General features: G+C 37.5%; 2 long non-coding RNA genes across 2 annotated transcripts in view; one reads left to right on the top strand and one right to left on the bottom strand.

Annotated features, from left to right (window-relative positions):
- The window catches only part of LOC128311279 (uncharacterized), a 208002-nt gene that overhangs the window by 80729 nt on the left and 111424 nt on the right, over window positions 1-15849 (top strand). The gene's annotated exons all lie outside the window — the stretch shown is intronic.
- On the bottom strand, window positions 3190-12898 carry LOC128311278 (uncharacterized). The gene is made up of 3 exons (XR_008289589.1): window positions 12768-12898; window positions 3927-4135; window positions 3190-3427 (listed from the first exon to the last, which is right to left on the bottom strand). It is a non-coding gene; the product is annotated as an uncharacterized LOC128311278 (long non-coding RNA).

Genomic DNA, 15849 nt, shown 5'->3' with positions numbered 1-15849 from the left:
ACAACTCAGAGGTGGAAGAGCTACTAGACTTTGGGAGTAAGGCTATGATTTTTTAGGGCATATGGGAGTGGGGTCATGGTACAAATCCATTAAAAAATGTGCAGTACCCTGTGGGTGGGCTTTGAGCATGGGCACTTACTAAGTCTTCATAATAAGGGCTGTGATGGCAGAGGAGGCCTTTCAAACCAGTGTAGACCTCATGGGCAATAAGGTTGCCAGATGCCCAGCTAAATTTTAATTCAGGTAAGCAAAAAATATCTTTTTTAGTATAAGTATATCCCAAATGTTGCATAGTTTTAAAGTATTAGTATGTCCTATGAAACATTTGGGACATATTTATAATAAGACAAAAATGACTAGTTTGTCTGAAATTCATATTTAAATGTGTTTCCTCTATTTTTAGCTTCTGAATCTCATCATCCCACTTTGGGACACCATAAGCCTGGGATTCTCATAAAATGATGCAGACTGGATCAGAGTGAGGCCGTTAGCCACACTGCTTAGGGGCCATCACCAGATCACAGTGGGGAAACTGGAGGACAGATGAGACCTACTGCACGCTTTTTATAGTTCATTGTATGTTAACTGTGACTGATGAGTTGAATCAAGTTCCCATTAATAATAATAATAACATGGCACTTACTATGTACTGGTCACTGTGTTAATGTGCATTACTTGCATTATTTTATTTAATTGCTAACAACAGTCTTATGAGAGAGAACCTATTATTAATCTATTTTAAAAGATGAGAAACAGGGTTCCCCTTCAACAATTGCAATATAATCCACATACCATAAAATTCACCCTTTTAAAGTATAAGATTCAGTAACTTTTGGTATGTTCACTAGGCTAAGCAAACCATCACCACAATCAAATTTCAGAGTGTTTTCATTACCTGCAAAAGAAACCCTGTGCACATTAGCAGTCACTCTCCATTCTTCCCTCTCACCAGACTCTGGGAACCACTAATCTGGTGTCTCTATGAATTTACCCATTCTGGACATTGCTTATAAATGGAGTCATACCATATGAAGCCTTTTTTTAACTGGCTTCTTTCACTTAACGTGATGTTCTTAAAAATATTACATGAAAAAAAATTTATCTTCCAGTTTTTTAAAATTTATATCCAAGTTAGTTAGCATATGGTACAACAATGATTTCAGGAGTAGATTTCTTAGTGCCCCTTACCCATTTAGCCCATCCCCCTTCCCATATCCCCTCCAGTAACCTTCTGTTTGTTCTCCATATTTAAGAGTCTCTTATGTTTTGTCCCCCTCCCTGTTTTTATATTATTTTTGCTTCCCTTCTCTTATGTTTATCTGTTATGTGTCTTAAAGTCCTCATATGAGTGAAGTCATATGATACTTGTCTTTCTCTAATTTCTTAGCATAATACCCTCCAGTTCCATCCACGTAATTGCAAATGGCAAGATTTCATTCTTTTTGATTGCCGAGTAATACTCCATTGTATATATAAACCACATCTTCTTTATGCATTCATCCATCGATGGACATTTGGGCTCTTTCCATACTTTGGCTATTGTTGATAGTGTTGCTATAAACATGGGGGTGCATGTGCCCCTTCGAAACAACACACCTGTATCCCTTGGATAAATACCTAGTAGTGCAATTTCTGGGTTGTAAGGTAGTTCTATTTTTAATTATTTGAGGAACCTCCATACTGTTTTCCAGAGTGGCTGCACCAGTTTGCATTCCCACCAGCTGTGCAAAAGAGATCTTCTTTCTCTGCATCCTCACCAACATCTGTTGTTGCCTGAGTTGTTAATTTTAGCTGACAAGTGTGAGGTGATGTTTCATTGTGGTTTTGATTTGTATTTCCTAAAAATATTTTTTTCATTAAGTTTATTTATTTTGAAAGAGAGAGAGAGAGCGAGCATGAACGTGAGTGGAGGAGGGGCTGATAGAAAGGGAAAGAAGGAGAATCCCAAGTAGGCATAGCACTGTCAGCGCAGAGCCAGATGCGGGGCTTGAACTCACGAACTGTGAGATCCTGACCTGAGCCGAAATCAAGAGTCAGACATTTAACCGACTGAGCCACCCCGCGCCCCTTAACATGATGTTTTTAAGGTTCATCCACTCTGTAGCATGTACCGGTGCTCCCATTCCTTTTTATGGCTGAATAATATTCCAGTGTATGGATGTAGTGTATTTTGCTTATCCATTCATCAACTGATGAACATTTGTGTTGCTTACACTTTCTGGCTGTTGGGAAGAATGCTGTTTTGAAGACAGAGGTTTGATAGGGTAAGTGATTTACTCAATGTCATGCAACTCATAGATGAAAGAGCTAAGATGCATAGGTTTAAGATGATAAAGACCTGCGATGATTCAGAGCTTGACCTTGTAACCACTATTTCATGCTGTGTCTTGGAATTCTCAAAAATCCTGCCTTCATGAAGTCTCACATCTTTGTACAACTTCTTGGGTCTAGATTAACTTGTTAGGTTATTAGTGATGAGATCTAGAATGGTTATAACTAGATAAGTGGCCCTTTCTTCCAGAATTCTGTCCTAACAACACATATTCCTGGCTGGAATTTCAACTTGTTACATATTTTCATATTATAGCCCAAAGAAGGAAGATGAGGAGAGATCCCTTAGTTTTTCCCCATTTCTTTTGTCTCAATTCCAAATCCTCTACTTCTCAATGTTCAGGTTTTAAAAAAAAAAGTAAGTTATGTAAAAGAATATCTTGTGGCTTTTCCTGAATCTTTGGAAAGTTGAATACTTTATATCGGTTTTCCTCTTTTGTGTTGCCAAGGAACAGAAAATAAAAACAAGAAAATAAGCACCAAAAACCCCACAAAACAAAACAAAACCCCTCAAATAAACAAAAACTCCCATAAAACAAGAGAGAAATGGTTTGAGAGCCCCTGTTGTTTTATTGCCTGTGTCAATTTCTCTCTTTTTACACCATCCAACTGTGCCTTAAAGGCCTGCAGCTCCTACAAGTGAGAGGCAGCTTGGAGAACAGCAAAGAAACCAAAGAATGAACCCAGTTTTGCTCCTTAGTAGAGACTCACTGGAGTTCCACCCACTGTAAACAAGAATCCCAAGATGCAGAAGGGAGACATGTTATTTCTTTTCCTTCTTCCAGTTCTGGTTAGGCAGTATTTAACCATTCACTAGGAAACATACATGCTTCATTCCAGTATCAGCATCTTTTACATAATGCTTTATTAGGGAGAACCTAAAAAGGGGAACATGTTTGAGTTGAGCTGCTTAAAACAAAGCTCACTGTGCCAGCTGGTTGGAAGGAAGGCAGACTTTCCCCGGGGCACGATTTCAAGCTGGGGCAAGCAAAGGTAAAATCTTGAGTTCACATTTCTATTAAAAACAGGGATTATGATTTCGATCCTGCTGTTCAGTGTTCTCTCTCCCCTTTTTTCCCAAATGAAAATCCCCAGCCTGTAAAAAATAAAAATTAAAAAGAATCTTTCTGGTACCCTGCAGCAGAGTCACAAAGCTCAGCCATACATTTAAGCTCCTGTACCATGAATGTGCTCATAAGGCCCATGGATGCTTCCGTGTTGCTTCCTCACAGCAGTAGGTGTGAGGAGCTCTTTGTTCTAATTCCTGGGGGTGATATCATCAGGGCAAACCATATAACTTGCCAGTGTCTGAATTCTAGCTTGTGAAATGGGCAAGAGAGACCTATCCACAGGGGTTTAGGGAAACTAATTAAAGTTTATAAAGGCCTTCTTGGATTTACCATAAAATATATGACTCTGAATTCTCATTGTTATTCCCTTAGTCCCAAGGGACCTAAAGGACTTTCATGCATATGAGCTTATTTAAGCTCTGCAGCTCCCTCATGAGGCAGAAATAGACATATCTCAATACTCACATTCCATAAGGGGAGACTGAGGATTTCAGAGGTTAAGCTTAGTGCCCACATTTTTGTTACCTGACTTCCAGTGGGGTGCATTTTTCACAAATTCATATTGCACTTGAGGTAGAATCTTGGAGAAAACTTGATTTTATGATTCAGATTTGTCTCTCAAGAGAGCTGTGTGAATATTTTTACTGCCCAGTAATTTATGTAACAGGAAAAGAATGTGCCAGTATCATTGGTCCATGATGTAGTATATAAATGATAATGGAGAAAACAAACACCTTTAGAGAAAAAAATAAAGAGGAAAAAGAATTATTCAACAAAACAATTTGGAAATAGTACATTTCTGTCTAAGTCAGGCACCAATACCTACACACACACACACACACACACACACACACACACACAGCCTTTGGGGGAGTGACAAAGTATGGGTTCTATCTTTATATATAATGAAAATTACTCTCCAAATGGCAGTTTAGCTTATCTTAATGGAATATTACCAGTATATTAAAAAATTCCTATAAATTACTCAGCTGGCTTTTATAATATTGGCTTATTCTATTTTAAATATCTAGGAAGTTATATTCTGCTTCTAATTGGACTTGATACAACTGGTTAGAAAAGAGTCAATTGCTCACTTTGAGGAAATACAATAACTCTTCTGGGCAATTTGGGTGCCACTTAATACACTGGATGAAGTAATTTTCTAAATGGTATCCTAGAATTAATGCACATTTGAAGAAGAGTCATTTACCCTTTTTTAGAGGTAGGTGCAGGCTTTACGATGGAATTCAATGGCTAAATCTAATTAAAACACCAGTTGTATGATTTTTTTTTTTTTTTAATGCTTGATCAGTCCCAGTCTTGGCAAGTACTCTGAGTAAGCCCTTCTCTGCTAGGACTGCAGGATCCTGATGGTTGTGGTCTGTGCCATTTATAAGGTTTGGATTCAAGATTCCATTTAATGCTACTTTTTTCCTGAACAAGCCATAGAATTCTAGAGTGAGTGGGGTTGTATCTCTGGGGGGGATTTGAACCGCCTTTATCTTTTCTTCTTCCCTACTCTGTGGGATCTGGTGACTAGAGTGTCTCAAAGCTGTAATATATTGTACATCTCTAAGTTGGAATGAAGAGAGATTGGTTGAGGTGGTAGGTAGGTTTTCTGTGAGTTGAGGGGGAATATTGACACAAGGAAGTGGGGTAGTTGTGGCCCAGAATTCTATAATATGCTCTACCTTGGTATATGTTCTGTGGGTTCTTGAAAAGAATGTGTATTCTGTTGGTAGATGGAGTACTCTATGAATGTTGGTCAGATCCTGTTGGCTGATACTGTGTTTGAGTTCTTCTGTATCCTTGCTGAATTTCTAGATAGTTGTTCTGTTGATATTTGGGAGATAGGTGTTGAAGTCTCCAGCCAGAAATGTGGAATTGTCTGTTTCTCCTTTTGCTTTATCAGTTTTGCTGCAAATATTTTGCAGTTCTGTGGTTTGGTGCATACATATTTAGAATTGTTAGGCTTTCTTACAGTAATGACCCATTTATCATTACATAATAATGTCCCTTTCTGTCTCTGGTAATTTTCTTTGTTCTGAAGTCTATGTTATATGATATATTCATATAGCCATTTTTGCTTTCTTTTGACTAATGTTTGCATAATATATCTTTTTCCATACTTTTGTTTTCAACTTTCCAAGATCATTATATTTGATATTAATTTCTTATAAAATGTATATAGTTGGGTCATGTTTTTAAATATACTTTTCCAATCTCTTTTACTTGGTGTATTTAGATAACTTAAATTAAATGTAATTATTCCTATGTTAGGGTTTAAGTCTCCAATTTAGTTTTTATTCTCTGTTTGCTCTTTCTGCTTTGTGTTTCTCTGTTTTCTTTTTCATGAATTCCTGTGGGTTATTTGAACATTTTTTTAGCATTACATCTTGTTTATCTATAGTGTTTTGAGTGTTATCGCCTTGTATAGCTTTTTTAGTAATTGCTTTGGTATCATTTTATATATATATATATATATATGTGTATATATGCATATATATATATACGTATATATACATACACACATATATACGTATATATACATACACATATATATGTGTGTGTATATGTATATATATATATATATATATATATATATATATATATATATATATATGATTATCACAGATTACTGGTGTCAGCATTTTGTCAGCTTGAGTACAGCACAAACACCTTAGTTCTCTTTAGGTCCCTGTGCTCTTCCCATTTTATGATAGGATTGTCTGAAATATTTCTTCCACATACATTTAGAATCAAATCAGTGTTACAAGTTTTTTCTTCATTCATCAAAAATAATTTAGAAGAGTCAAGAGGAGTAGGGAAAGTCAGTTGTTTTAACCCATATTTTCCTTTAACATGTTTTTTTTTCCCCCTGATGTTTCTAGATTCCTTCTTCAATTGTTTCCTTTCTGTTTAGAGAACTTTAATCATTTTTTTAATAGTAGAAATGCTTCTAACAAATTCTCTTAGCTCTTATTCATCTGAGAATGCCTTGATTTCCCTATCATTCCCAAGAGATATTTTTGCTGGATAAAAGATTCTGGGTTGAGAATTATTTTCCTTAGCACTTGGAAAATGTGTTTTTCCTTGTAGTTTCCTGGTGAGATAGCTGCTGTAATTTGAATGGTTTTTTCCTTCATAAGTAAAGTGCTGCTTCTGTCTCATTGTTTTCAAAACTTATTTTAATTTTCAGAAGTTTGACTGTTATGTGTCTTTGTGTGGATTTCTTTGCATATATTCTGTTTGTGGGTCACTCAACTCTTCTTGAATATGTAAGTTTCTATCCTTTGCCAAATTTCAGAAGTTTTCGTTCATTATTTCTTTAAATACTCTTCAGTCCCAACTTCTTTTTCCTTTTCTTCCACTCTGGTGGCAAATATTAGATTTTTAATTTTTTGGAAGTCCCAGAGATCCCTGAGCCTCTTTTCATTTATTTTGTTTCAGTCTATATTTTCTCTGTTGTTCAGATTGGGTAATTTTTATTGTTTGACTTCAAGTTCACTGATTCTTTCCTTTGTCCTCTCTATTCTGCTGTTGAGTCCACTCATTGAATTTTTTCTTTTGGTTTTTGAATTTTTCAGTTTTAAAATTTCCATTTGTTCCTTTCCTTTTTTTTCCTTCTTTAAAAAACTGTTTTTTTGTTTGTTTATTTATTTATTTAGAGAGAAAGTGTATAAGCAGGGGAGGGGCAGAGAGAGGGGGAGAGAGAGAATCCCAAGCAGGCTTCACCCAGGTGCCCCCATTTGTTCCTTTTCTATATCTCCTGTTCCTTTGCTGAGACTTCCTATTGAATTTTTTTTTTTTTTTTAAGTAATTCCTCTAATTGCTTGTTGGGGTATTTTTAAGAAAGCTGTTTTAAAATCTTTGTCAGATAATTTTAACACCTCTGCCATCTTGGAGTTGGCATCTGTTGGATGTGTTTTTAAATTGTTTGACATCTTGCTGGTTCTTCATATGATGTATGATTTTTGATTGAAACCAGGATATTTTGGATTATCTACTGTAAGACTCTGGAAGTGATTTAAACCTTCTGTCTTAGCTAGTTTCTCTGATAGTGCTCTGGCAGGGAAGGAGGTAGAGGACACCATCTCATTAGGGGGATGGGTAGGGGTAGAAGTCCAGCTTCCTCACTCAAGGTCTGCTAACACTGGAGATGGGGGATCCATTGTTATTCCTGGGTGGGGATTGGAATTCCACCTCCTCACTAATTGTCTGCTGTTATCTCCCTGGCGGGGAGGAGGAGAGTTGTTTTGTCACTGCTTCCCACCTGGGCTTCCTTGACACCATGGAGCTTTGGGGATGTGGCTTCCTTACCAGTGGGCAGTGGTAAAACTCTTGACTCTTCGCTAGGCCTGATCTGACACTACCCCCTGGGGAAGGTGAGGGATGCTTTCTTACTGCCATGTGGTGGTGAAAGTACAGGCTTTCCTGATACCATGAGAGAGGTTCTCATTACACCTGGTGGGGATGAAAGCCCCACTTCCCTACTGGACCTTTTTTCACACCATCTTGGCAAGATGGATATTGGATATTGGCTTTGTTCCATCCTCTTGAGGGCAGAAGTCTAGATTCCCACTTGGACTTTGCTGGTATGAGTGGGGGTGGGGCCACAAGTCTTTTGTGTGCATGTGTGTGTGCATGTGTGTGTTTGTGTGTGATGTTTGGCTGCTGTAGAGCAGTTATTGTCTAAAAGTTATATTTTGCTAGGCTGCCTCTCTCCTGGTCTTTTGGCTAGAGAGAACAGGCTTTTCTACAGGCTATTTTTTGTCTGTGCCCTTTGACATTTCTGAGTTGCTGGATTTTCAGTACCCAGTCTGTGTGGATAAAAGAAAACTCAGGATGTTCATTACCAAGTTGTTCCTCAGATCATGAAATCTACCTGCTCCTTTATACCTTTTGGAGACTTCTTATGTTTGTTTTATAATGTCTGGGGTTTTTCACTGTCCTTATGGGGGGAATAGGAAATGTGTATATATACATCATCTTTCTGTGGATCATAGACTTTGTAAACTATAAGAAACCTAGAAAATCTTTAACATTGTACTTGTAGTCCACAATATTGTATTGCACACTTAAAAATGTGTTAAGAGGGTAGATATCATGTTAAGTATTCTTACTACACACTCCAAAAGATATTTAAGTCCATTCCCATATGTTCCAGATGGACTTCTGTACCTTGTATTCTTAAGACTACCTCGTTAGCTGTTGGCAGAAAACTAGACTAAGAGAGAGGTGTCCTACTTTTTAGCTTTTGTTATTCATGTTGCACTGTCCTACATCATGTTTAGCTACTAAAAAGTTATTTTTGAAACATGAGAGGACCACATCAAGCAAATTCTATTCCCCCTCCCTCCCCCCACAAAATGCCCCCAAAGCAAGTAGGAACCAAACAAAGAAAGTAGAACAAGCTAATAATATGAAAAGTGGTGGCTAAAAGAGAAAAGTAAGTACTCTGGAGCAACAGGGTATAGCTCATTAACTAGACCCTATGTCCCTTTGGTTAAACCAGTATGTTAAAAACAACAAAACAAAAGCAAACCCTGAGAATTTTTCCTAACACATGTGCTCTTTTATAAGACATGTTTTTTTTCAGTGTGAGTTTGTTAACATAGCATGATGAAAAAAGTTTTGGTTCGTGTGTGAGTTCCCTCTCCCACCCCCATTCTATTAATATTTTGAAGTGATCAGGGGCAGACTTTCTCACAAAGAGAAAACCTAAGTGATACATAAAATACCTATGAAAAAAGTTGCACATCTTACAAATGTATCTTCTCTGAGTGCAAATATGAGTGAGGTTATTGGCTTCAACAACAACTACGTTTCCTAAAAGATGAAGGCCTTTGTTAAATCTGGGAGTACAGATGAAGATACTATAAGGACATTATTTTCTGTGTTAAAATTGATTGTTGAAAAAGGCTATAAAATAGATCAAAATTTTAATTTTGATGAAGTTGGTCTCTTAAGGACCCACATCTGAAAGGGTAAGAGAAATTCCCAAGATTTAAGGAACAATTATGATGTTGGATGTAAATGCTGTTAAATCAGAAACTGTGAAGTCTAAGATTTTGTCCTACTTGCAAGCTAGCAAGTTAGCTTGCCACAGAATGTGTGTGTGTGTATGTGTATGTGTGTGTCCTATGTAAACACACACACACACACACACACACACACACATGTCCAGAAGAACACAAGACCCATGGGTCAGGGACACACACAGATGGTTTATTGCTCACAGTGAAAATAGTGAGAGTAGAATCTTGCATCACTTCCCCAACTCCAATTTCCCACAGGGAAATGCAAATTAAGGCCAGATACTTCCTGCACATAGAGTGGGTTTTCGTCACAGGAAACAAATCCCACATTTAGGAGACTGTGAGCTTTTATCAGGGTTGCTAATGACCTGCCTGTCATCTCTTCTGGAAAGCTATTACTCTTATCCTTGGAACATAAGCAAATGTCCTTGGGGAAGAGAAACAAGACTTTTCGAATGTTGAAAATCTTTGGGGAAGGAGGTATTCTCTTTCTTAGGTTTGTTCTCCAGTCTTCCTTGAACAAAAGCCTATTACTGACCTGTGCTCAGAAAGCATAGGCTGCATAAAAAAGTAAAGAGTTCAAGAAGAATGGTCTCCCAACAGATTGCAGTAGATATTTAACTGTGGCTAGTATTTTTATTTGGATTGGTATTGTTTGTGTTAGTACTCTGCTGATAGAATTACACAGGTTTTCAGTGAACTGTTCCAAATGTATTTTCTCCCCATAAACTTTCTAATTTTTAATACATAAATTTACAGAAAATAAAATTTATCAGGAATACATAATCGCATTATAGCAGTGATGTCTATTACCTTCAAAATGGAAAGAAGACAACTGAGTGGATTTATTTTTTCCTTCCTCTGATGGGAGGTATTGGAATGAGGAGAGAAGAGTAAGTGGAAGAAATGTGAGGAGTAGGGTCCGGGGTTTCACATGAATCAGAGAGGCACTCTAAACCCTGAGGATGTCCATTCATTTGGAGGTACACATACAGTGAATATAGTAAAGCTTAAGCTTCAGAGTCTCTCATTTGCGTAAATCCTTTCAAATGACACAGAAAGGGCCCTCACATTGTATTTTCACATTATCTTGTGTTTTTGTAAACTTTGCAAAAGGAAGATATTTTGACCGCAGCCAGGTAAGGGAGCTGTTTTTTTCTACTCTGGCTTCTCCTTGTGTTGGGTGGCCAGTGGTATTTTTTTGTAAATTAGCTAAGGGTAAGTTGAGCTGGAGATACAGTGATTAGACTTGATGAGGTATATTTAAGTAGTTTGCAGTTCTATTCCTGAATATTAAGTTGTTGTTAGCTGGACCAATGTAGAAATTTAGAAACTGCCTCCAGAAAAGCTTCTACCTTGTGCCCTGCAAGTCCAACTGGAGTCATTTAGAAACAACTGCAAAGCCAGAGGCTGAATAATGATATGACAGTGTCCTATGGTACCTGGCGCTGGAAACATGTACGTGCTACAGGAGAAACCAGGTATGAAAAATTTGGAATCAGGAGCCAGAAATTAGAAACACTTCCAAATATGACATCTTACATGTCACACTGAAAGAACTTAGATAGCGAATCTCAAATTTGATAGTATTCCCTCGAACGTATACATTACCAAGAATTTATTGTGAAGATAAAAGAAATTATCCATAATAAAACTATCAATAATAAAAGCAAATTTTGATAAATATGCTAGCAGAAACTAGATTATCTTTCTAGTCTCACCACAGAAAGTGATTTTACAAAACTGTGGTCATATTGAAAGTTAAATGAAAGATTGTGGCCAAAAATGTAGGGAAAAAAGTGTTATAGAAGTGTGTATATGGTTAATTATTAACTGTAATTCTGGATTGTATGATTTTTGTGGTATTTGCCATCTTTTTAACATTTACAATATTGTGGTATCCTTTCTCACTCTGAATAAAAGTTCATATGCATATCTGATTTTGTCCTGCAACTGTGTGTTCTTGTCCTTAAAGAGTGTCCCTCAAATTGTATAAACTTTATGACCACAAATCTTAGATCTACCCTTGATCATATGCATGGTATCACCTCATGACCTAGATTCCCTTCCCTGAGTAGATGAAGTGAACACTCTCAAAAGGGAGAGTGGAGCCCTTGTATTCTTCAAGAGACTGTACATAGCATCAGTAGAGGTCTTTATTTTTTCTTTTTCTTTTTTTTTTTTTACACACCCCCCACCTGCTGTGAGTCAGTCTATGGTTGAATATGAGATATCCATCTCTCAAATAATAGTTGAGAGAGAAAACAAACAGCAACCCATACTATATCTGGGAAAAATTATTGGGATAAAGCAGCTCAGTCTGAGTAAGGAAAGCATGAGAAGAAATGACAGCGTGATTGTGAATACGTACTTCAGCAACAACAAAAGCAGGCATGAACAAAAGCTCAAAAGAACAAACTATGAATCCAGTCTGGGAGGTACAAATGACCTGGAACAAAAGAAATTTCTCACAAATTGTCTGTGTTACTTGGTAATGTAGTAAAAATGGCAGTCATGTAACATCTCTGGGAAGCGATGATAGATAATGTAATGAGGATGCTCTAGAAAAAGTAAAACAAACTGAGGGAGAAACTAAGATATCACAGAAACAATAAAGTGGTTAGAAACATCAGGGAACAGATTAGCATAGGTGAAAACAAAAATACTGTTTTAGACATAAGGCTTGAGATAGCCTTATTGAATTAAGACAAAAAGAAATAAGATATTTAAGTAATTAAACAGAAAGTAAAAGAGAGACAATAAATCCATTGCAAAGATGACTGATATCCCTGATATATATAACCTAACCAATGGAACTATAAATGTATTTAGAGATTGATATAGTAGAAGAAAATTACTATGAAATAAAGAACTGAATAAGTTGGACAAGACTATTGTATCCTAATAAAATAGGATAGCAAAAATAAAAAAAGTAGTCAACATCAGACATAGCCTAATTAGGTTGAACTTTAGGAATAAAGAGAGAATTCTTAAGGCATTAAGGTGGAAAAAGAACATCATATAAAAAGAGAAAAATGACATGTTGCCCAAGTTTTCTTTTAGAATAGCAATAAGTACCATATTGGAAAGAGGGTGATCTAATATCATAACACTGAGACAAGTTGTTTTCAAGTAGAAAGCAAAACATACGTTCTCAGTAGTATATCATATATTTCAGGCAATGGAGCACTCATGAGCCCTTTCTAAAAAAACCAACTTGATGAGATTAGAGAAAGAGAACAAAATAAAAATATCTGTGGAAGGCAGAATAAGGTACCATCTCCCCAGATGTCCATGTCTTAATCCCCAGAACCTGTGAATATATTACCTTATGTGGTGAAAGGGACTTTGTAGATGCAGTTAAGGATCATGAGAGCGGGAGCTAATCTTGGATTCCTAGTGGTCCTAATGTGATTGCAACTTTCCCTATAAGAGAATGAGGGAGGTGGGGCACCTGGGTGGCTCAGTGGGTTAAGCATCTGACTCTTGATTTCAGCTCAGGTCATGATCCCACCATTGTGAGATCGAGCCCTGCATTGGGCTCTGAGCTGAGCTTGGAGCCTGCTTGCCATACTGTCTCTGTGCTTCTCTCTCTGCCCCTCGCCTGCTTGCTCTCTATCTCTCTCTCTCTCCCTCAAAATAAATAAATGAAAAAAAAGAGAGAAAGAAGGAGGCAACAAAGTCAGAATCAGAGAGGTACTTGAAGTTACTGTATTATAGGTTTTGAGGATGGAGGAAGGGGCCATGAGCTAAGGAATGAAGACAGCCTTTAGAAGCTGGAAAAAGTGATGAGACAGGTTTTCTCCTAGAGCTTTCAAGAGGAATGTCACCCTGCCAACACCTTGACTTTAGCCCAGTGAAATCCATTTTGCATTTACAACATTCAGGACTGTAAGATCACAAATTTGTGTTGTTTTAAGCTTTAAGTGTATGGTAATTTGTTATAGTAGCAATAGGAAACTAAAGTACTACCAACCAACCGAATAAAAACAAAAAGAGAAAGAAATCTCCCAGAATTCAGGAATGGAGATACCACAGTAAAAGGGACTTGCTGTGAACACTGAATGGCTTTGAATACAGAACTAAGACAAACTAACTCTGGGAAATTATGGTTTAGAGTAGACAATAAATGTATAGTCTATTAATGGATTAGTTGAGATATTAGCTAGAATGCAGTTAGAATGCTATAAAAAGAAACCTAAAAATGAATTGCTTTAATGAAATGGAAATGTATTTCATTTTCGTGTGAAAGCCTGGGTAGGTAATCCAGGGCTGGTTTGGAGGCTGAGGATATTGGGATGCAGGCTTCTACTGCTTTGTTGTTCTGCCCCATCATTAGCATGTGGCTTTCATCTCATATTCCCACATGGATGTTCCAGCCATCACCATCATGTCTGCATTCTACCCTTTGGAAGTGTGGGAAAGGGACCTCGCCAAGGGCCTGTGTCTTCTCTGGAAAGACATGGTGTAGAAGTTGTATATATCACTCCTCCAGTATTTTGTTGCCCAGAATCTTGTTGGATGGCCACACCTACCTGTAAAGGAGGCGGGGAAATGTTGTCTTTAGCAGGGATGTCTTGTGCTCAACTAAAACTTACAATAAAAGTGGGAAACAGAGATTGGGGAAGAAGCAGCAGTTTTTGCCACACTTGATAATATAAAAATAATGATATAATCTGAGTCAGGGAGTGAACAGGGAGAGAGAAAGTATTGTGGTCTGCTTCCTCCCTCCCATTTTTATGACAGGACATGGTTCCATTGGAAGCATCTGAAGTTTTGAAACATGTAGTTGAAATTATTTCAACTTAAAGCTTTAATAATCACTTTTTGACCTAAGAGTGATCTTTTTTGGGAATACTTCTTATGGTGAAAAGACATTTCATCTTCAAGGATTACTTCAGTGTTGCCTCATTTTCATTTTTTGCTTAAATAAAATTAAAAATTTTTAAAGTTGAAATAGCATGCATATTATGATTCCATTTTAATGAAAGTCAATTGATTTTTCTGGATATATGAATAGACAGACAACTAGAATAGAATGGCACTCACATAATGTTAATTATGGCTATGTATGGGCTGTAGGATTTGGGACATTTTTTTTTCTTTGTTAGACTTTTCTGCATCATTTTAATTTTTATAATGAGCACACATAATTATAAACAAAATGAACAGGTCTTTTTTCTCAACAAATATACAGTCATTACTAATGTGAGGAGAAAGAGATTCTTAAAATTTTATTAGAAGTATCACGGAGTGTCCTTAATTAGTGCAATAGCACAAGCTTGAATTTCTAAAAATCTCTTTAACGACTCTTCTGAATGTATTAATTATGTTTGCTGTTTTACATATCTCCTTTCTGTTTTCCTGTCATGATTAGCAGGAAACCCCTCCAACTCAAAAGGGGATGTTTTTAGATAGCAGTAAAGTGGAGATGTTTTCATTCCAAACTTTCTTGTGTAGGCAGGGATCTCCAGGAAGTAGAGGAGGCAGTGACAGCTGTATAGAGAAATGAGCTCGGACTGAATTCTGTGGATTATGGGAAGAACAGGAAAAGCATACGCATCCAGCATGGGATTGATAAAACTATGTAAAGAGCTGTCAAACCTGCCGCTCAGCCCGGAGCTTCTGCTGCTCTGAAAATGGTGTTTTCTAGCACACAACCTTATTTTGCTGGCCTTTGGGTCATAGCTTATTGGATCAGAAATGAGCGCTTAATCTAGAGCAAACATTATTTTTGTCGGCCGGTGACAAGCTATATGGTTTGGCTTGAAGATATGATGTGTGCAACGTCTGATGCTCTGTCACTGACTGGTTTCCCATGAGGCACTCTGAGATGGAGATAGGTGTGTAGGAAGGTTATCTGGGAGTGTTCTCAGGATTAACAAGGGGAAGGAGAGGAGGAGAGGGGAAGGAAGGAAGCAGGAGTGAGCAGAGGGAGGCGTTGACTGGTGATGCAGTCTCAATGCAGTTTTGAAGCTAGAACGAATCTTCAGAGATGTCCCGAGTTGAGAAAAGAGAACTAGGCCATTATCCTCTTTATTCATAAGTCCCAGCTGCCCAGGAAGGGGACACTGCCTTGTGTGAGGCAGCTGGGGCAGTCCCTGTGGAGGCTGACAGCTGGGGACTGTCAGTAGCACTCCCAGTGGCTAAGGGAGAAATCCCTTTATTTCTAAAGAGGGTCTGGGTGGCACATTGCAGTGTTTGTCCATTACAGCACTTTTCACCTTTTTGCTATCAGTTAGAATCTCCGTTTTGGAATTTAGGGCCCAAAACACTGCACATTGTCATTGTCCATGGAAGAGAGTGAAAGTCATTGTGAGGAAGGGGCCAGTGAGGCCATTGTGAGGCATATGGAAGCTAATGTCATGAAACAGAAGCTGTAAGTACCTGCAGAAGCAGCTTGCATTAGG

This window comes from Acinonyx jubatus, chromosome A3, assembly GCF_027475565.1.
Source record: "Acinonyx jubatus isolate Ajub_Pintada_27869175 chromosome A3, VMU_Ajub_asm_v1.0, whole genome shotgun sequence".
In the NCBI taxonomy this organism is placed as follows: domain Eukaryota; kingdom Metazoa; phylum Chordata; class Mammalia; order Carnivora; family Felidae; genus Acinonyx; species Acinonyx jubatus.
The sequence above is the reverse complement of the archived record's forward strand: the minus strand, read 5'-3'. Positions and strand labels throughout refer to the sequence as shown.